The sequence below is a fragment of the Octopus sinensis genome, linkage group LG3 (genome assembly GCF_006345805.1).
Source record: "Octopus sinensis linkage group LG3, ASM634580v1, whole genome shotgun sequence".
Lineage (NCBI taxonomy): Eukaryota > Metazoa > Mollusca > Cephalopoda > Octopoda > Octopodidae > Octopus > Octopus sinensis.
In genome coordinates this window covers 80467825-80491737 of record NC_042999.1, presented here as the reverse complement: position 1 = coordinate 80491737, position 23913 = coordinate 80467825, and positions in this window count along the sequence as shown.

Genomic DNA, 23913 nt, shown 5'->3' with positions numbered 1-23913 from the left:
CCTATATTCGCAATATTACCGAATCTGGAACTTAACTATGATCTGTCTATGGCACTTATTCAGCATGTCCTGACACCTTTGGGTCTCAATGACACCATTATCTCTTATATAACTTAATTACAGGATATATTAACCTCCTTTAGGGATGATTATAACCAAGAAAAACTTGGTTCTATAACTTATTTGTTTCAGAAATAAAGTTTCCCTAAATCAATAGGTAAATATTAAGTATATAATCGTATTAAATTCAGAGAAGAAAATGGAGAGTTAGTGGTCAATGTGTATTTTTAATGAATTGCTAATCATTTCTTCATACAGCCGTTTCCATTTGTAACCATTGAATTAATTTGAAATTTATGCATTAAATTTTCATTTATATGTTATGAGCAAAATATCATCAAGGAAATGTTAAGCATTAATAAATTGCATGTTGCCCTATCTGTTCATTCCAACAGACTAAATGCATGGAATTGTTTTATTTCTTCTGAATGTATTCGCGTGAGGGTTTACGGATTCATTTGAATATAATAAAGTAAATTAGATAAGACGAAATGAAATAAGAAGTAAAATAAAACAAGGAATTATATAATATATAAACATATAGGTACATATGTACATATAGATATGTATATATAAAAAATATACATACATATACACACACACCACACACACACACACACACACATATATATATATATATATATATATATATATATATATATATTAATTAGAGACAAAACCACTATTTTGCAAATCAAACAAAGAAGACTTAATCCAATACATAAAAAAAATTTTAATATAAATTAAATAAAATTATATTCGCCACACAATTGTTTCATGTCTCTTCTCAGGACATTCATCAGGTGGATTTCAGATCTAAAAATAATCAATATTTTTAAGATATAAATTTAAAATGACTAAAACTATAAATTTATCAATGAAAATATAAAGATATATACATATATATATATATATATATATATATATATAATATATATATATATATATATATAAATAAATTTTTTTATGTATTGGATTAAGTCTTTCTTTGTTTGATTTGCAAAATAGTGGTTTTGTCTCTAAGTAATATTATATAATATTTTACTATAAAATTGGATTCAATCCTAAATCTGATTCTCCCTGTAAATTTGGATTTATTCCCTAATATTTATATATATACAAATTGAGATAGGGGTTGTAAATGCAACCCTCTATGGGATAACGTATATCCAATATACTGCTAGTGAAGTACCCAACACTCCATTTTCTTATCTTGTATATATATATATATATATATATATATATATATATATATATATATATATATATATATATATATATAATATATATATATATACACTTATACATATGAAGAAACTACAAATGGACTTTATATATATTAATCCAATTGTTTAAAGCAATTTGAATTTGTGTATATATTTTTACTCGTTTCAAGAAAATATCTATCATTACGGTTTATCAGTATATGCGTGTGTGCAGAATTATATTCATACCTAAATGAATATTATCGATTACATCTCTTGTAATATATACTATATTCAACTTTATTATTTTACATTAATAATTAATGTTCCAATAAAATTTTAAAAACTAATTAATAATAATTATTTTTCAATTTATAGAGATTAACTTAATCATTATGTATCGAATATGTTTCGTAACTATTTCTATAAACACTAATTGTGATGATGTAACGCACCAGATTTCTACTTATAGCTAATATAATATACTTTTTCTATATTTATATAAAAGTGAATAATACAGAATATTCCTCTTGTGATATACACTATATGCGGCCTACTATATTATGTTAATATAAATTTTTACAATAATTAAGAATATTTATTAATTAATTAGTAGAGATGAACTAAATTCTTGCGTACTGAGAATATTCCGTAGTTTTTCTATAAACACCAATTATGATGATGTAATGCTCCACATCTCTATCTATCGATAATGTAAACAAATAATGCATATTCATCGTCATCGTTATATGAGAGATATATACCTATGCATTATGTTAATATTAATTTAAGTAAATGAATTTAATCTAAGCATAATTTTAATTATACTGTAGTATAAACAAATACTATTGAGTTGAATGGTATAATGCTTATGTTTGAGTGTTTGTATGTATGCCTTGTTCATGTACATACATGTATGTGTGTATGTTTCTACGTATATACATGCATGTATATGTGAGTCTTATTACCATATAATTCTGAACACATGCATATACTGATATACCGTTATGATAAGATATTTTCCTCAAATGTTTAACCACATGTACACAAATTTAAATTACGTCAACCAATGGGCATATATTAATATATAAAAGTCAGTATGTAGTTTCTTCAGACATATGAGTAAGTATGTATATATTTATGTATATTTTTATATAAGCATGTCTATATGTACATATGTACCTGTATAAGTATATATTATATTCTACCTTATTTTATATTTATGGTATTTATGTTACTTTATTTCATTTTTATTTCATGTTTTATTTTCTATTTTTAATTTACTCCTTGTTTAATCTTAACTTATTTTTTTACGTTATTCTATCATATTCAGATTAATCCGTTAACACTCACGCACATATATAAATGGAAAATAAAGCAATTCCATATATTCAGACTGTTGGAATAAACAGATAGATCAGCATGTAATCTTTTAGTCATGATATTTTACTCATCAGATATAAATGCAAATTTAATGCATATGTTTGTAGATTATTCAGTGAATACCAACGGAAACAGCTGTAGGAAGAAATGATTATTATTTTCTTAATATATAAATATTAACAACTAATTCTCCATTTTCACCTCTTAATTGAATACGTATATATATATATATATATATATATATATAATATATATATATATATATATGTGTGTGTGTGTGTGTGTGTGTGTGTGTGTGTGTGTGTGTGTGTGTTTATATATATAGAGGAGAGAGAGAGAAAGAGAGAGATAAACATAGATATATATCATATATCATATATATAGAGAGAGAGAGAGGGTGAGAGGGAGAGAGACGCAAACAAAAATAGATATATATCCCAGTCTCGTGAGGGTGGCTGCTGGAAGACCCTATCTCTGGCAACAGAACTCTACACCATGCCACACAAGTAGGAGAACACAGGCATGGTTTTCAGTCAATTTCTGTGACCACATCACCCCTAAGATCTGAATACCTAACTCACCAGATTGTAACTCCTTTGGTCATTATGTGTGGGGCACAGTTAAGTGAGAGACCAACAAAACTCCTTGTAACACCAAAGATATACTGAAGACAAGGATTATGGCAGTATTCACCAACTTCGAAATGACCGTCCAGAAGAGTCGCAGGAGATTCCGAAATCGTCTGGAGGCCGTGACTGTAGCCAATGGCGATTTTATTGAATAAATCTACTCTTTAGTGTTCCAAGATATTTCAACGTAATTTTGGTAAACATATCTATTAAAATGAGACGTCAGTTATTTTCATTTTTGCGTAATTTAGACGACAATTTATTCACCGCACATTTTATATCTCTTTCTCCCCCTCTCTCTCTCTCTCTTGTATGTGTGTATATATGTTTGTATGTACATACATACAAGTATAAGTGTTGTTGTTGGTGTGTGCACGCTTTGCCTCAGATTCAATTTTTTGGTGTTATCACATTTTAGACGAAATTTACTTTAAACATAATTCTCTTTGTAGAAGCTTTCATTGGCTCTCTGCTAGCCCTTGCGTGCTAACGCTGCATAAAATATCCAAACATTTGAAAATAAAATCAACTTCGAATATTAAGTATTTATTTTTGTTTGTTTATTTTGAATTACAATATTTAAATATCGTTTGTATAAACAAATAGACTTGCATGCAAATATCATCAATTTCGCATACATACTCTCTGATAGATTCCACGGACGAAAAGTTTTAAAATCAATATACTCAGACACGGTAGGAATATTAAATATTAAATATCATAACGGTTTTGTTGTGACATAAGTCTTAGAATGCCAGAATAAATTAGAGTTGATATGTATTTACTTTTATGATACACCCTTGACAATGATATCTTTGGTTACAATATTCCGACAGGCCAATTACCGTTTCACTGCATAGACGCTGGTAAGTGGGAATAACTGTAACTAGCCTATGTGTCTCTTCTCTAAGATGAAGACATATTTCATGAATATATGTTGGCGATGGACTGAAGTAATAGCTAGATTACCCGTGTTTATGTCTCTACGATATACATTATATGTATTGTATGAAACTGATATTGTATGCACTTAGGTCTCCGTTGACAGGATCCTGACATTAAATAATGTGTTAACACTTATAGAATACAAATTGGTAGCTCCAGTTTGCTGTGGCTACTGTAATTGTTGGTTATATAGGCAAACTAGCCTCCTGATTCTCTGGGTTTGGGCATATTGATGAAGACGCCTCTGATGAGAATCCAGTAAGTTACGAAAGCCAACTAAGGCTGATCATTATTCTTTTCAGCCAGCGGAGAAATGGCTAAATTTGCCATGTTTATGTATCTAATATTGGTGGAGCATTCTGTATACATAATAGGCCAGACAGTGTTACATTTATAGTTTATTCAGAGTTGCCTCTCTTAGGCACATCACATTAACAAGATTAAAAAATTAAAAAAAAGATCTCAAAACATCGATGTCTGGGCTTCTTGATCGATTGCAGCACTGAACAAACCAGATGTTTTCACACCTTTTTTACCACAAAGGATATATTTTTCTCACGGTAACTGCCAGGAATTTGCCTTTTAGCAATTGAAATATATCACAAACATATTTTAACTAACTTAAACTTTGCTTATGCCTAAAAACTGCTTGGTGTTAACATTGCGTTATTTTCCTCGTTCGGGCAATCTACTGGCGCAAATTAGTCAACGTTGTTGACTGAATTTTCGATAAAGCTATTGCTTTATAGTTAGAAAATACTTCGACAAATAGAAGCAGATCGAACCTACAACCATTGGTTGCAACACCAATATTTTCAGCAGACACATGACATTCAGTTAAAATCATTTCTGAATGAACATTCAGAAATGAATTATTTAATGTATTAATATAAATAGTAGTAATGTCTAGGAGTTGTATCAATCAACAGCACTCAGTAGGAGTGTGGCGATGTTAGAATCCTTGTATTAAATACCCTACGGAATTAGATTGGCAGAAATAGCAGAGTAGTGAACTCACTCACGAACTACGTGCGCCTTGACTTCGATTTTCATCGCTTTCTTTTGTTTTCAAAGCGTCGAGAAGTTCAATTCTTTGCAATGTTGATTTTGATGTTTTAATCTCTAATTATTTGAGTGCAGCAAAATAAGTACAACCCATATAATTTGTATAGCTTAATTACCTATATCTAATCCCTGAAGTTGCGAGGCTTATTTTTACAATCATCTCAGTGAATACACAGTTCGTTAATAAATTCAAATAACCTTGTCGCAGTTAGACGTCAATGTTATATAAACAATGCTTAATCCAAATCTGAGAAACACAAGAATTGCTTGTGAACCAAAATGGGACACGACGTTTTGACATTTTAAAGATACAAATGAAACTCAATTCAATATTTTCGAACCCTTATGATATTACTGTTTCATTTTCAAAATATGAACTCACATAACGTCAGTGATTTGTTACAAATAAGAGTTGTTCTTACTAACCATTTTATAGCGCCAAAAGTTCATAATAGTATTCAATACTTCTACGTGTTATAATACAAAAGAAGCGATATTTTAATGATCTAAATGCGCACGTGAAATACATTTTCGTTTGAATAAGAAGCTGAGCTTGTGCCCATAGCTTTTCTCAACGAATTCTACTCAGTACTATTAATCAAAAGACATACTGGAACAACAGTACAGATCTGTATATTCTTCCTGCTTTTGTTTACACAAGTCAATTCTTATAAAACAGATTTATGATGTGATCAAAGGTATTCCAATTATTATCCTTTTTTTTCTTGTCTTTCTTAGGAATATATTGGTCTACGATATCGGGTCTATCATCATCTTCCTTATTTGAACCACAGCTTTTGATTTGAAGAATAATTGTTATTACTAACGGTTGAAAGCTTCTTTATAGCACATTGCTGCCTATAAGCACCTAATTGAAGTTGATAGAGCAGACAGTTGAGAGATCTACACGTATCGTCTCAATGATGCGAACAAACATGAACGCAAACCCGGTTTGGATGCTTTTATTCACCAGATGATGCTTTGATTATTTTTTAATAAATAGTCAAAAATACATACTACTCTATCAAATATTTCATTAGAGATTTCTGTAGAAAATAATATAGTATCAACTCCAATTCTTCTGATAGGTCCTTGTAATTCAACTTTTAAATTCTCCTCTGACAGTTAGAGGCTTTAAAAGACATTAATATTTTTAATGTAAATTATGTAAATATACTATATTCGTATGACATTCATATATATATTTTGGAACTGTTTTTAATAGCAGAATATCTACAAGCACTTTGATTTCCTAATTATTAATATGCCCGATCTCGAAGCTAAATATGGTAATTCTTATGTACTTCCCATAAACCAAACAAATCGCCTTCTAAAAATGTTAATACACTGTGGCATATAATTTACTTGATTAATTCAATAAAGTGCATCATTGCCAAAACCTTTAGGTACATTTGTTGTAATTTCAATATTTCTATCTTATCTCCTATACTTTGATTTTCTTATTGATACATAATGCTTGTGATTTTGGAGGTATATATATATATATGTATAAAAGGTGAAAGTAAATCTAATTTTGGTGACTTTATTACATAACATATACATTGTCAATACATCCACACAAGTTCTAATTTCGTAGCAAGTCCAATGAGATGTACTAATCTCAGAACGTAATTGGTTAAGAATTGAAGTTATTTATACGAATAATAATACGACCGCAAAAATGCAAGTAATGATAATAACTGTTTCTTATGTTGACACGAAACTAATAATTTTGATGGGAGGAGGGACGTTCAGTATTGCATAGACCCCAGATCATGACTGGGGTTTTATGTTATAGACAACTAGAAGAATGGAAGTGGTCGTAAGTTAATTCAGAACTAGAAGAAATACCTCAACGTATTTTATCTGTCAATCTAATGATTCTGCCAGAATGCTGCCTTAAAAATAATAATGATGATGATGATGATGATGATGATGATGATGATGATGATAATAATACTTACATCGAAAAATACCTTAGAAATGAGAACCCTGGTTCGAAATTTCGCCAAGACACCCGATGAAGTCTCGATGATACAAGATAATAGAGTAACTGATACAACACCTTAAAAGGAATGTATATATAAATTTATGTAGGATATTCCAGTTAAATAAAAATGAAAGATGAAATGAAAGGTACAATGTGCGACAAAACTCCATAAATTTACCACTTTTCAACAGCAAACCCATGCTGTACACCTTTAATACCGAGGGCAATAACTAGTAACTGAAAACACGACAACATATTAGCAATATGAAGACACCTTTACCATCTACCTAATTTCACTAACACCATGTAAAACAGAAGAAAGCCGTTTCCAACTTAAGAAGGGAAAACTTTGAAAATACAACTATAATTACATGCAACTACATAGAAGTGAGGGTTTGCATGACTTAGTGTTTAGGTATCTTTAGGGTGTCTTAGGGAGAGTGAGATTGTGGTTTCGGTTCACGGAGTAGGTGACACGTTGCGTCCTTGAACGAAATACTTCATTTCACGTTACTCCAGTCCACTCAGCTAGCAACAATGAATAATCCTGCTACGGACTGGCTGTGAATATGTATAGCACGCAAACCGAAAAAGCGCCACTATGAATTCATATAACTCGGAAAATATCATTATCCTACACAGAATAAATAAAAGATTGTAATAAAACATAAACGAACTAAAATAAGTTTTATTTCAAAACGGGCGTCTAATTTCCACATATCTGGTATTTAAAAGATTTTGATTAACCAAACTGCTTCGTCCCTTATTTTGTTCGAGGCAAGATATTTAGATACTTCCATTGGGACTTGGTGCTTTACGGTAGACAAATAACTAGCCTCGTCCTTTGGATTGTTAACAAATAAAATTGCATACTGCCTGTCTGAAATTTCTACTAAAGGTGTCTGAAATGAGATTGCATTTTGTTCGCGAGGGGGGTAATGATGGGTTTTTTTTTTACATATACATACATACATACATATATATATATATATATATATATATATATATATATATATATATATATATATAATATATATATATATATATATAATAGTAGGGAATATAACATGTTTCATTATTGAATTTAATACAGGTTTTTCTCTAAATTATATATATATATATATATATATATATATATATATATATATGTAAGCCCATTCCCTTACCGTCTTCAATTTCTTTCATTTTCGGAGGAGCGTATTTATTTGGGTCAAGGGAGTCCTGACTCACCTTTTAATTTAAAATGCTCTTTTTGATTGCCGTGTTTTTTGTTTGTTTGCTTGTTTGCTTTTGTTTCAGAAGCCACTCATATTATTTTGCATTACTTCAAACAGCTCTGATAGTATGGCAATGTTGTCACTGAAGTGACACTTTTTTCCTATAGTGATCTAGGCCTATAAATTGAACTCGGTCCTACAAGGTATCAAATAGGACGTAGAAGGGAACAATCATAAACTCTACAAACAACAATATCACTAATAGTTGTTTCTGGTTTAGGCACAAGGTCAGTAACTTTGAATAAAGGGATTTGAACAGAGTGATTTGAAATGAGAACGTAAAACAATAAAGAAAGAAGATAAAGAACATTACTTATTTCTTTACCGCCCACAAGGGGCTAGACACAGAGGGGACAAACAATGACAGATAAACGGATTACGTCGATTATATCGATCCCAGTGCTTAGCTGGTACTTATTTTATCGACCCCGAAAGGATGTAAGGCAAAGTCGACCTCGGTGGAATTTGAACTTAGAACGTTGACGAAATACCTATTTCTTTACTACCCACAAGGGATTAAACATAGAGTGGACAAACAAGGACAGACAAATGGATTAAGTCGATTACATCGACCCAAGTGCGCAACTGGTACTTAATTTGAACTCACAACGCAACGGCAGGTGAAATACCGCTAAGCATTTCGCCCGGCGTGCTAACGTTTTGCCAGCTCACCGACATAGAAAGAAGATAAAGAACATTTCTGACGATTTAGCTACAAATCGCATAAAGGAAACGAAGCCAAGAGGAGAGTAAAATAAAGTTATGCACACGTCTGCACGTGCGCACATGATAATACGCATATCTATCTAGCTAGCTATCTATATATACACGCAAACACACACAAATACATAGGTATGTATAAAACACGTTTATATCTATATGTAAGAGAGAGGGGGACAGGAGTTTATCATGCAATTTCTATAAAAAATAAAACTTTTCTTGGTTATTTGTGACACGATTTGCACAGTGTACATTTGCGCTGTGGATTATATTACAGTTCAAAACCAACTATACATGATTTATATTAGGTAAGAAGAATTAAGTACTTTATCCTAGACGACAGTATGTGACATGTGATGCAAACCCATCAAACAGGAATTATCTCCCTCATATATTCGAATATATTTCTCTCAATTACATTCCAGTTCTGTTTGTACGACAGATACATCGATCATGATTTCAAATGGCAAGGAAATAGCTCAGACCATAACAATATTGGCGTTATATATACGGTATAAAAGAAAAATCAGAATTGTGAGGGAAAATTATCCAGATCTCGTTCTATTGCCTACGGTAAAAACCATAATATCGTCAAAGAGATTTCATTGCTAATGCCATAAATGTATAGACGAATCATACGACCCATAATTTTAGAAACATATTACACAAATATTATACAAAGATTATTTTATGGTTAACTTCCCTTTATGTAGGCTTTTTAGCTCACCGAATACTCTAAAACTAAATAAATGCTAATAAAAAAAAAACTTTGCGGTAAGTATAAAGATTTTTGTTTGAGGAAGAAACATAAAAAAATATTGATAGCAATTATGCATTACGTTATTTATAAATATTTTCAATTCTCATAAAAAAAATTCTGTGTACGCCAAAAGTACGCAAAGAGAAGTAGAATGTTTTTATGGTAAGCTATAATAATATTCAGGTCTTCAGTTCGCACTCTAGAATGATTTCAGTTACTAAACAATTTTATGAGAAAACTCAGAAATATAAGGGTACTTACTCAACAAACGTTTTGAATGCATTTTATAGAATTATATGCACGACTAATTTACTCCTAGAAAGTTTCAGAACATTCGAAATTAAAACGGTTGTGCAGATGCTGTACACGAAAGGAGCCTTTATCATACGTAAGCAGTAAAGATGTAGTCAACATGTAAGAAATCTTTTAAAGCATCAGATTGTCGTCTGTTCAAATCGGCTTCGAACCTTCTGTTGTCTTCTTGGTCTGTCTTTTTATCTATATTCTTGATATTACCTAATAGCTATGATAATAATAATAATAATAACAATAATAATAATAATAATAATAATAATAATAATAATATAATAATAATAATAATGACAACAACAACAACAACAACAACAATGACAACAAAATTTCTAATAAGCATTCACTGATGAGATCGGGATGGAATTTGGTCTTGCTAAATGTGCGAAGGCCACTTTTCAGAAAGGGAAATTGAAGACCTGACATTCAGCAGTGTTAGATGTTGACACAATCCTAAAGGAACACGAGCAGGAACAAACGTACAAAAACCTCGGAATAAATGAGGGCTCTGGCATTCAACAGGCAAGTATGAAAGAGACCTAGAAGGACTGTTACAGGACAGTTCGAGCAATCTTAAAATGCGAGTTAAATGACCGTGATAAGGTACTAGCTATAAATTCCTTAGCAGTTCCGGTTGTTATTTACAGTTTGAATTTGTTGAACTGGAACGTGAGCGAAATAATTAAGATTGACAGGAAAATCCGTAAGCTGCTGACTTGCTATAAGATGCACCGCCCAAAAGCAGACGCAGATTGTCTTTACCTACCCACAGCTATAGAAGGTCGAGGACTGATCCAGTTTGAAATCTACGAAACCACCACAATTGGACAAGCAAAATATCTTCAAATATCTAAACTCGTTGACAATCATGAACGAAGTAAGAAACTTCATTCTGTTATCAAGGAGAGCAAATAATTTTCAAGTGAGTTTATGCCTTAATACCCATGTTGAACAGCATGATGGAAGTGCAGTAACAGTAGATGCAAAGAAGGTGAAAGTAATAGCAAAGCAAAATGCGTTTGAGCAATTGGCTGATAGGTGGGAACAAAAACCTTTGCATGGCAAATATGTGGTCGTAGCAAACAAGCTGATTTAGACCAGAAACACTCCCATCAGTGGCTATGGAGCTCAGGACTAAAGACAGTGAGTGAAGGCTTTATCTTGGCCGCCCAAGATCAGAGCTTCTTGACCCGGAACTATCAAGCCAATATGATGTAAATAGTGTAGACCCAAAGTACCGATACTGCAACGATGGGATTAAAAGAGTGGACCATCTAATCTTGGATGTAAGGTTTTAGCACCTGTGGAGTACAAAACAAGACATGACAGAGTTGGCCAATCTCTATAATGGATAATGTGTCGGCATTATAAAATCAAAACTGCTGACAAATGGTAGAAGCACCACCCTGAGGCTGTAACTAAGGGAGAAAATGTAACTATTTTTTGTGACTTCCTAATATGTACAGACAGGACCACCGAAGCAAATAAACCAGATATTATTTTGAAAGACGAAAACAATAAAGAGTGTTTATTGATTGACATGAGCATACTCTGTGAGTATACTATCTCGGCAAAATAATTTGATTAACTCAGAATATATAAAGATTTGCTAATCGAAATCGAAAAGATGTGGCATCTCAAGACGGTTACAATAGCAGTGATTGTAGGAGCACTTGGAATGATCAAAAAGGAAACTGAAAATTATTTAAGAACGATCCTTTGCTTACTATCCATGCAGGAAGTGCAGAGATTCTGATCCGGCTCCAGCCTGTCGATATCCAGAAAGGGACCACTACACACGGCGCAGATGGAGCAATCAAATTAATGCTGCTGTCATTGAGCGTTACTAACTGAGCAGAAGAAAACAACATAGCATGTTATGTAAAAAAAATGCCACAGAACCGCTATTATTAGAAGGTCAGTCTTGAGTAGAATGAAAGATTGCAAAGATAAAGCATTATACAAGCAATTGAAAACGAATGAAACTGAAAATAGATGGGTAAACAAAAGAATGCATGGTCAATTTCATAGGGATGTTTAAGATAACACAAACAAAGAAAAAAGATGGCTGTGGATGAGTAAAAGTGATTTAAAACCGGAAATGGAGGTTTTAATCTGTGCTGCCCAAGTATGTTGTGGGATTCAAATATTCAGACTGACTGAGAAGTAGAAGCTAGAATGTATAGTTCAGTAATAGTAATCAAAGAGAATAGAAAGCGCAAGGTAATTAATTATACTAACCCATATGATGAAACTTATCAGGGGGCTATGGGAAGTAGTTATAGGTACATTAGGAACTACATCTAAAGATTTGAATTCATGGATAGAGGAAACAGACACAAAATCTTGTATCGTGCAGCTCCATAAAGTGTTTTTTTTTAGGGACAACTAAAGGGGTTACTCACTGTAAACTGATGTTAGGAGCTCATACAAGCGAACTGAACCGAAGTGGATATGGATATAAATTTGACAAGAAAATACTCCACCTATTTTATATGGATGACTTAAAATTTGATGGCAAAGACAATGATGAACTTGAAGACTTATTACGTACTGTGTAAACATTCAGTGATGCCATCGAGTTGGGGTCTGGCCTTGATAAATGTGCCAAGGTCACTTTCCAGAAAAGGAAACTGAAGATGTCAAATTCAGTCGTGTTGAATTTTGACAGAGTTCAAAAAAGAACTTGAGCAGGAATTAACAAATACTTAGTAATATAGGAACGTTCTGACATTCAGCATGCAAGCATGAAACAGATCAGGAAAGAGTGTTATAAGTGAAATAGATCAGTATAGAAATCTGCGCTTAGTGCACATTACAAGGTGTTAGCTTTAAATTCTTTAGCAGTTCCAGTTGTTATTTATAGTTTCAATGTGTTGAAATGGGATATCGGTGAAATAAAGAAACTACATACGCTACTGACTAGCCAAACCCAGATGTGAATTATCTTTTCCTTTCCAGAGTTCAACGACGATTTGATCCAATTTGAACTGTTACAAAACCACCACAAGAGAGATATGGCCAACTATCTTGAAACAACACATCATTGGGTGCTAAAACTAGACGAAAATTAAGAGAGGTGTAAGAAGCTATATTCTGTGATGAAGGAGAGCAAAAAATTGCTATTGAATTCATGCACGATACCTAGATTTAACAGCATGTGGAAAATGCGGCAACGGTTGTTTTAAAAATTATTAAATCAATGGTAGGGATAAAAACAAGCTTGGAAATAAACGTTATAACCATATCAGTTTTCAACATATACCTCTTCACTTTTCTTTGTAACTTAAATGATATAAGGAAATTCACTAGCCACAAATAAATAAATTAATTAATTAACTTGGTTTGCTTTGAACCAATCTTGTGATTAAACTCAAAATGAAAGTGTACAACAGGGCAAGGCGGAAGTTAGGGATTGACGCGTGAGTTGGGTGGAGGTGGGTCTTACTATTGGCGCCTTGAGAAAAAGTTACGTAATTTGTGTCTTTGTAAAAACTATGCACACGTGTTCATTCAACAACCAGTGGATTGCATAATGGTGTTTGAATGAACGCAATAGAATCATTTTTATGTAACCAATTCTCAAAATACAAATATCAACTACACCCACACTACCCCTGTGTCATTCCCCCTCCCCTCATAGATATTCCTGTACATGTGTTCTCACAACAATCAACTTTTTAACCATCCCTATACTCTCTAAAATTCTTTATTTCTTATTTTTTACCTTTATATTTCTTTTTCTTTACGCTTTATACCCTATAAATTCTCTTAATTCGCCTTCCTCCAGACCAATCCCCGCTCGTTTTGAAAACTCACAACTACATAAGCACACATACACATCTATTAGATCATACAGACACACACACACTAAACAATACACACTCCTTAATTCTTAGATTTAAGCCATTACTACCATAACTCGTGTTCCTCTAGATTTTAAATTTTACTACTGATACCATTTTTCTCACCATTGACTACAAATCAATTATCCCCTCCCCTCCACCCACTATACTATTCAAATACCACTTTTCCTCTAAATCTCTCTCTCTCGCTCTCTCTCTCTCTCTCTCTCTCTCTCTCCCTCTATCTATCTATCTCTATCGCTATCTCTCTCGCGCTCTCTCTCTCTTTGACTCGGTTTAAATGTCCCTACTGAAATTCATCTGTTAAATGATCGTGCTAAAATTCTTTACTTGTAAATTTTCCCACTACATTAATATTTTCTTTTTTTCTTTTCTTATATTTCTAATTACTCTTCACAACTATATTCCTCACTCAAACTCAGCTTTCTACACATCTTCGTCGAATCTTTCGTGTGTTAACATGGGTCTCCTAAGGGCAATGAAAACTTCATATCAAGCTACCCTTGGCCTGAAAAGTAGCCTGTGGTATAAAACTCGCTTGAATAATTACTACTTCCTGAGTTCCGTTGGCTAAGAAACATATGAAACCTGGATTGGATCTTCTCCATTCCTTAATTTTGGGATATATATATATATATATATATATATATATATATATATACGTGTGTATGTGTGTGTATGTGTGTGTGTTGTGTGTGTGTGTCATTCAGTTTTATTTCAATACTTCTTGCCAGTAGAAAAAGGGCCGGTTTCTAACCTAGATCCAAGGCTTCTTCATTGGGATTTCAACAACACCAACAAGGTATTTTTGCATGCTTATGTACAGATTTGTACGTTTTGTTTTATATATCTAACCCCATGCACATTCTTGCACATATAGACATATACATATATACTTAAATAATAAAATTCTGGAACGTTTTACAGATTTTAAAATTTCTAGTAATGGATTGAATTTATAGTCTTTGAATCATAATTCTTCATTCTGATTTTGAGAAGTCTAAATTCTAGATTGGTATTCATACAGTGCGTTACACATTCCAGTGTTCCAATAATTACAAGGAACGGAGAACATGGCGCACAATTACAAATACAAACAACAAAAATATAACAACAGGTGTATTTCGACTGAGAATGAATCCAATTGGACTGGCGTGTATGAAGTAAAAGCCTAAAGGCAGGAACTTAGCAGACGGACATAAGAGGTGTTGGCGGTCGGCAGTCACGCCAAGAAAGAAAGATCGTGGCTGGCACTTCATTTCACGTTGCTCTGCGATCATTTCGTCCTCTGACAAGTGGCACCCGTTGCTCCTATACAGGTAATGTCGATTTGATGGAGGGAGTTGACCTATTTGTACGCTATTTGATCACTATAAACAAATCCTTTGTGTGGTTGCTGGGGAAAAATTGTCAAACTCTCATATGTTATCTAACGTTGTAATGTATATACTGTATCAGATTTCATCTTTTGCCAGACGACCTGCACAAATGATTTAATTATAGCGACTAAATGCTCATGACGCACATAAGCTCACTCTCTCCATCAAATTGAGCTTGGCTGAATAAGCGCGCTGTGTACCACACACCAGGTGTCGAAGTTACCGCAGCGCAATACGAGATGAAGTGTTTTGTTCCAGAACACATCGCACCACTCGGTCTATGAATTGAAATCACGATCGCCAGATCGTGAAAGCAACACCTTAACCACTATGCAATGCACCCTCACATATGTGTATACATATATATATATATATGTGTGTGTATGTGTGTATGTGTGTATATATGTATGTATATATATATACATGTGGGTGTGTGTATAAATATATATATATGTACACCTTGAAGACAGTACCAAGACATGACTCCTGCAGAATGACTAAGACAAGGTAATGATAAAACAACGATGACTATATGCCCGTAGTGAGTTATCTCTTTCCTTGGAAACTCTCTAATGTTCTCTGTTACAACCGTTTCATAATCACTTCTAGTCAAAAAGCTGAAACAAGTAACAAAATAAGGTTTGCAGGTGAAAGAAGTGAGTAGAATTTACTTATGTGCCGCAACTATATTTCAGCGTGTAGTCTTGGCAGTTAAAATGGACAGCGAATAACTGTGGCTGACACGCATCTCAGTGAACATATGATTAGTAAGAAATTGTGTGAATTCATTTTCAATGATAGCCACCAATCTTAGAGAGATATGGTGAGGACAATCTTTGATATTTTTAACTTTTAATTTTCACTACAAACGAAGAGGTATTTGAAAGCTTGTGACAATAATACTCTGGCAGGCGCCAGAGTCGATTGCTTAAAACAGTGAACTATGGTTTAGAAGCAGTGTTAAACTGTATGATTTGACGTGCCTATACACAAAAATCAGATTCTTAGCGATTTGTAGGCAGTTAGATTTTGTTTGCACAGAAACGACATGAACGTTACCCCAAATGTATTTATATAGTTGAACCAAGTCTGAAAATTCAGCTCGTATAGTTTACACATTAGATTAAATCACTTGGTACTAAAAAGCGTAAAGGTTTCCTAATAAGAAATTGTTTAGAAATGCACATTTGTGTTGTCATCAATAGCACAAATTAATATCCTTTAAATTCACCACCAAACACCGTTTATCCATACGTACGGAAGGACAGAGATTGTTATCTATAAAACATTTCGTCTCTTACCTATAGCATACACGTGGATCCATACATTCGGAGAAGAACAGAAAGTAAAGGCGAACAGAATCAATGTTTCCCCGTCTTTCTCTATTGATCGACTTAGAAAATGATATATTTGATTTGTTGCGTATTAGCATTTCTCAGCAATAAATACTCAGAGGTGGTCTATTGATGTTTATTTTTCCTATGCAAGAATCGACCAGCAAACAATTATAAACAACAAACTTACCAATCCTCCATTTTCATCCATGAAACTTTTCTGAAACTACATACTTGTTAGCAAATGTGTCGGTCAATCGATGACCCCGCTATTGGTAGTTCAGCAACATATGTATATGTATGTATATATATATATATATATATATATATATGTGTGTGTATATATATATATATATATATCTATATATATATATATTATATATATATATACAACTTCCACAATCAAGAGAACTAATATTTGTAGGACAGAGATCTGTTAATTAAATGATTAATAATCCTATGGCGAGAAAATTTCCGACAATGAGCTAGCCATAGTTTATTACTAAAGTAATATTGATATTTTTTATAGAAGCAGTTAAGTCACAAAATTTTTATCACTTTACTGTGCTGTTGTAACGCAGAATAAAATCGGTGCCAAGCTTATGAATATTGTTGAAATTGACCGAGTTAACAGTGTAGAAGTGGTGAAAGCGGTTTTATGAATATTGTAAAATGTTGCGAGAGAATGGTATATCGATCTACCGGTACGAGTATTCATAAGTTCGTATCATGGTACGTACTCTGAATTGCGTGTATAGTTTAAATCTTGAATGGTATTCAGTCACCTTTCAATTGTATGTAACTATCTAACCTGAGGTGCTTCAACTCACCGAAAACCACAACAATATTGCTAATTTGATAGATTGTTTCTTTCTGAAGCACAACTGAACACAACGTTTAACATGGATATATATTTCAAAACGATGTATACTATACCTATTACTACTAAAAGAATCGGTAAATGAAAATATTTAGCAGAAATTCGCTCAAAGATCAAATTGTTAAAGAACCAGAATTCATTCTGAATCAGAATTCAGCTCTTTTTAATGATCGAGACTGATTAGTATATGATGTAATATTAAATAGTACTTTGCACCTTGGAGAACCCAGATCAATATAATAAGTAAATTATATCTATGAAAGTGTAGCAACAAAATACTGTTTACTAAGCCTCAAACTCCATTACTTCACTTAGACTTTGTTTCTTTATCTAATTATACATAGATTCTTCTGTTTCACAATATGCGCAAGCTTATGTTTAGACAAGTATCATAAACATGATCAGATTTTTCTCAGTCACGGTTTTTAAAAAATTAAGTACTGGGCAAACACAAGGAATAACGTCTGGTATTTAATGAGCAAATGGACGTCTTAAACTTGTCTATGAATTTTTCAATGCACAGGATGTTTTATCCCCAGTAAATATAGTTCTATAAAACCATAGTTAACATAGTTACAAGCTAAATATAATTCACAATGAATCTCAGTCAAGAGTCAGATGAAAAAATACGCTATAGAATTAACTGTAAAATAACCTCGTCCTCAGAATTTTGTGTCTATGACCATTTGTAATTGTTTCTTTGCATCAGCTTTATCCTGTTGAATACGACATATGAATAAATGTATAACAATTATGAGGAAGATCATCTTTTTTCTGACATATCGATTAAATTCGTAAGATGAGATCTGAAGTCAGTTTGGTTCCTATTCGTGCAAGGAAAATATTATATTAAGGTACCACGCTTTTGGTGTTTTTATGAGTGTTTGCTTTTAAATTATACAATCAGTCAAGATTTTAGAATGTAGCAAATGTTAAGGATAATTTGAATTTTGAAACAGTGTGTAAATGGAGATAATTATGATTTAACTTGTGAGGTATACAGCGTACACTTCGGATTCTATTTCGAATATTCTTTTGAAGTTATAGGCACTGACAAATTAATTTTTGTGTCTGATTCATCACTTTCCAAAAAGGTTCATATTAATGGTTTCTCTAAAGCCCAACGTATCATGTGAGTTGTGTTGTATGTGCAATCGAATTCCCCTTTAAAGTGTTTCGTTGCCATGAAAGAATGTATATTATTTGTCACTTACATCAACTATACAAATAAAGAAGGTACCTCTACGTTGTCCTTCCACAAAATATAACAGCGAAATTCCTCGCCTATTTCAACGTGTCGTCTTAAAGAAAAAAAACGTGCATTCTATTATTTCTAGATGCAATATATATATATATATATATATATATATGCTTGAATAAATTAGTATAGCATGACATGACAATATGTGCTTAATCACAGGTCCATTCAATCTGAACTGATTTGGTATGAAGCTCAACAGTAATAACAAATATTCTAAAACCGTTTCAGACTTCCACGTCATTACCATCATCAATTTAATTAGTAGAACTTAATTATATAAAGTGGGGAAAGTGGGACTCTGTACAATCCATTCCTCTTTTCCTGAATGTCACATTTCATTGAAAGTGAAAATTGTTCAAATGGGCATGAAAGAGGGTATACAAAGACAGTATGAATGGCAGAAAACCTCACGCTGTAGTCTCTGTATTAAATTGTACAACATATTTCAACGCCGTATATGTAGTCATATAATTATTAGCACCAATATTATCAGTCGCACTATTTATAACGTCACCATGAGTATTAAAATAATTATGACTATTCACCGTCATTCATCTCCTTATAATAGTCACCATCACCATCATCAGCATTATCCCCATTATCAGTCTCAACATCTTTGATATCATCATTACAAACAGGAATATCATGCTTACAGCTTTGGCCATCATCATCATCATCATCATCATAAACATGATAAGGAGTATGATAAGCCGACTCCACTATTCCACTTCTTATTTCTTACCCTCCTCTTTCTAATCATCATTATTACAATCAACATCAAATTCATTGTCGACGTAGTTGGCTGCAATGTTGTCTAAGCCACCACCTTAAGCGCGACGGTAATTATATAGGCTAATGTTTCTTGGTCCTTCGTATCAAAATTATTCGTGTGGAATAGAGCTATAACATATGCAAACACACACGTACACATATATATATATATTTATGTATACTTATGTGTATAATCTATGTACGCATGTAATTATGTGGGGAACTGTATGTGTGCATGAAAATATGCATTGGTATGTAGATATGTGCATATGTGTATGTATATGAAGGGGTGTCGGTATACAAAACGAAGAAAAAGGCCGTCTACTTTTTGCATTTCTATTCGACTCTATTCCGCCTCTAGATGTTTCCTACTATTATTTCAGTCCCAAATAGGTAGATAAAAAGCAGTAAGCGTAGCTTTGTTTCCAATATATACAAGTACGTATATGTGTATTTCTATGTATACATATGTTTATATAGATGTAGATAAGTATATGGATGTGCATATATCCGTGTGTGTGTGTGCATATGCATATATATATATATATATATATATATATATATATATATATATATATATATATATACATACATATATATATATATTATATATATATATATACACATTATATATATATATATATATATATATATATATATACATTATATATTTATATATATATATATAATACATTCATACATACATATATATATATACATTTGCATATGTATATACATATATTTATGTGAATATATATATATATGTATATATATATATACATACATATATATATATATATATATATATATATATATATATATATATATATATATAATATATATATATATATATATACAAGTATATGTGTGTTTGTGTGGAAAGAGAGAGAAAGAGAGAGAGAGCAGTGGAAGAGGAGAGGCAGAAAGCAACGAGTGAGATATAACAGTCTTAGATGATGCAGCGTCAATAGAGATGAAAGGAATTGTGTTTAGATGTAAATTCAACAGCAACTATGAAAAGCTTAAATTTCTGTATATAGTCCACTAGATATATATTAGCAGCTACTTTCGTTTTCGATAAAAACAAAAGAAAGAATACAGAAGGCAAAGTAAAAACAAAAATATAGAGAAATTTAAAAACAAGCAATAGAATGAAACAATAAAATGAAAACAAAGAAAATAAGTAAAATAAAAAAAAAAGCAAACAAAACCGAAGCATAATATAATGTACTTTTCGTTACTTTGGTGAGGAAATAAGTGGTTTTAACGTTTATTAGTGCTTACTACGCGTTATTGCAGCGTTTTTCTCTCTACTTTCGCATATTGTCGGTAGTTGCCTGTTTTCCTTTTGATGTTAGTCGATAATACAGTTAGTTAGCTATTTCGCTTTTTATTATTTTGTACTGTAATATTAATTTTGTTGTTGTTTCTGTTTTTGCGTTCTTGTTGTGGTAACTTTTGTATAATATTTTCTATAGTCATGTTGTTGTTGTTGCTGTTTTTCACTTTATGAATTCTTAGCGGTTGGCAAAGTTCCATTTATTTTGTACCATGAAGTAACAGTGGTAAACTGTGGTAGTATAATTTTTTTTTATTGATATACGTCTCTATGTGTGTTTTATTTGCAAGTTTAAATATATGTATCAAGTGTTAGTATTTGTCTGGTTATTTTTCTGTTAGTACTTGTGTTCGGATCAGTATATGTGATTGAATTTATGGGATCTGCAACATTATGTTTTGTTTTAAATAATTGTGCAATGAAAGGACACAAAAACAAAAAGAAATATGAAGAAATGGAAAAAAGTGAGTATAAAAAGATAATCGGGTATAAATTGGAAGATATCAAGAAAAATTTAGATTGTTTCGGGATCTGACGATAACATTTCCAATGTACCCTGCTTATACGTAAGTAAAATAAAATATATGAACAGTTACATATTGAAATCAATAGGATAGTGGACACCATTTTGTTTTGGTCGTTGTTGAATATACTGCTTATTTAGCTTCAAGGCAGCTCTGACAGAGAAAACCTATCATCCAAGACTCTCCAACAGTTACTTAATTTTTACACCTTGCAGTCATTTTAGTTTTAGTTTTGGAATTAGCCACGTTTAAAATTCTCTGCCTTTACAGCTGTCGAATGAAATCCAGTTTATTGGAACATGTCCAATGATTTCCTCTTTATATCTGTATATCATATAGGGTTTATTTTCAACTGGTAATAAGTTTGTTAGGTCCTTATTATCAACCTTGCTTTCCATATTTCATTATGTAAAAGATCAAAGATCTTCATGTAGTATTAATATATCTAGATCATTACAATTAATCTTGTGTTCTCTAGGAATTACTATTGTTGCCTAAAAAAATATGGTTACTTTCGATTAAAGGAATGAGAAACGCTTAACAAGAGTTACAGGGGAAATCGATAAGGCGTATCGGTTTCGATCCTCAATTAAGTTAATATTCATTTATTTACAAGGTTAATATCAGGAAACGGTAAGTTCCTCTAAGCTTTTGCTAATTTCTGTTCCTTGAACCATTGGGCATTCATGTGATGTTCAAAAGAATCCAACAGTTTTCTGTGTTATTTAACTTGAAGCCTCATTACGATTTCAGCTTCATTAAACTTTTGAAATTTCTCCACTACGATCATACAATACAGCTCATTGATGATGAAAGGGGAATCTCAACGTCACAATTGCTCAAGTAAATATGTAAAAGCTATATGCCATGTAAAACGAAAGCTTATTGAGCTTTAATCTCGGCATTTCATTCTCAGCCCAATTCGAATTTCTCTCTAAAATTACTGAAAAAATTATAGATGTTTAATTGTTAAGCAGCGATAAGATATAAACTACACAGATTTAAATTAAGATACAGAAACGAAATTCAAAGCTGTTAATAATTTCTAAAAACCAATTACATTCGTTTTAGATCTGTGCATTTGAAACCAATTGTAGTTGTGGTTGTTGCTTAAACTTTTGCATCTCACCAATATATGAACATGTAAATTACATTTAGTAACCTAAGGGTTAACTCGATGATGTAATAGGTTATGCTTTTGCAGTATTTCATCATACTCATCTCTAAGGACAGATTGTATCATTGATTCAATTGAAGAGAAATTTCAATTGCCAGCAGCTATTAAATTCTCGTTATCTTTTCCATATTCGAAATGTTTGCCGATGCAGATATCTTAACGCTCACAACTGTGTACAGATATAAATAATAATACAGGAAACGTATTCAGCTATACCTGCTACGACATCCTGCAATGTCTACATGCGTATATAATCATACACACAAATGATCACCCAACGGAACTTAAATTTTCGTAGCAATTGTATATATTTTTACTTCGTTAGTTTTGATTTATCCTTAATAGCCAATGACATACTGGAGCATTGCATTCAGAATTGCACGTTCCCTGCCTTTTGTGTCATTTCTGTGTAACTTCCATATACTTTTTTTTTTCTACAGTAGCGTTCTTGGATCAATGAATTGGTGTTGTGCATGAAGCACTTTCCAGATGGCTAATCTGGTACGTTACGGGAAAATGCAACTAGATATATTTTAAAAGTCTCAGTTGAAATTATAGTCATGCTCTGTAACACTTTTGGAAAACAGTTGGACAAATACAAACTGTTGTTGCAAAGATACTTTATGTAAGACTTTGAGGAAACAAGTCTTGAGATTTGACACCACCTCCCTTTCCTCGTGTTAGTTTCCTTTCTGAATGCCAATGTCTGCGAGAAGGTATTCAAGAAGCTTCTACATATTTATCATTCATATCATTCATATCATTCCGCCAGTGTTCCAGAGAGTAGAGGTATAATGTGCATAGGCGTTACCAATATATGTTATACAAATATATTTACATATTTATTATTGTTAATGTGTGTGAATATTTTTTGCAGTATTCCTACTTGGTTAGGCAAGGCATTGAAAGCTTTGAAATCATAGATATGAGCAGTAATTCAGCGCGCTCAAAACAAGATATTTCCCGATTGTAAACACCGCTATCAGATCATAACTTACTTGCACACAAATATATAACACATACGTAAACATAAGCACAC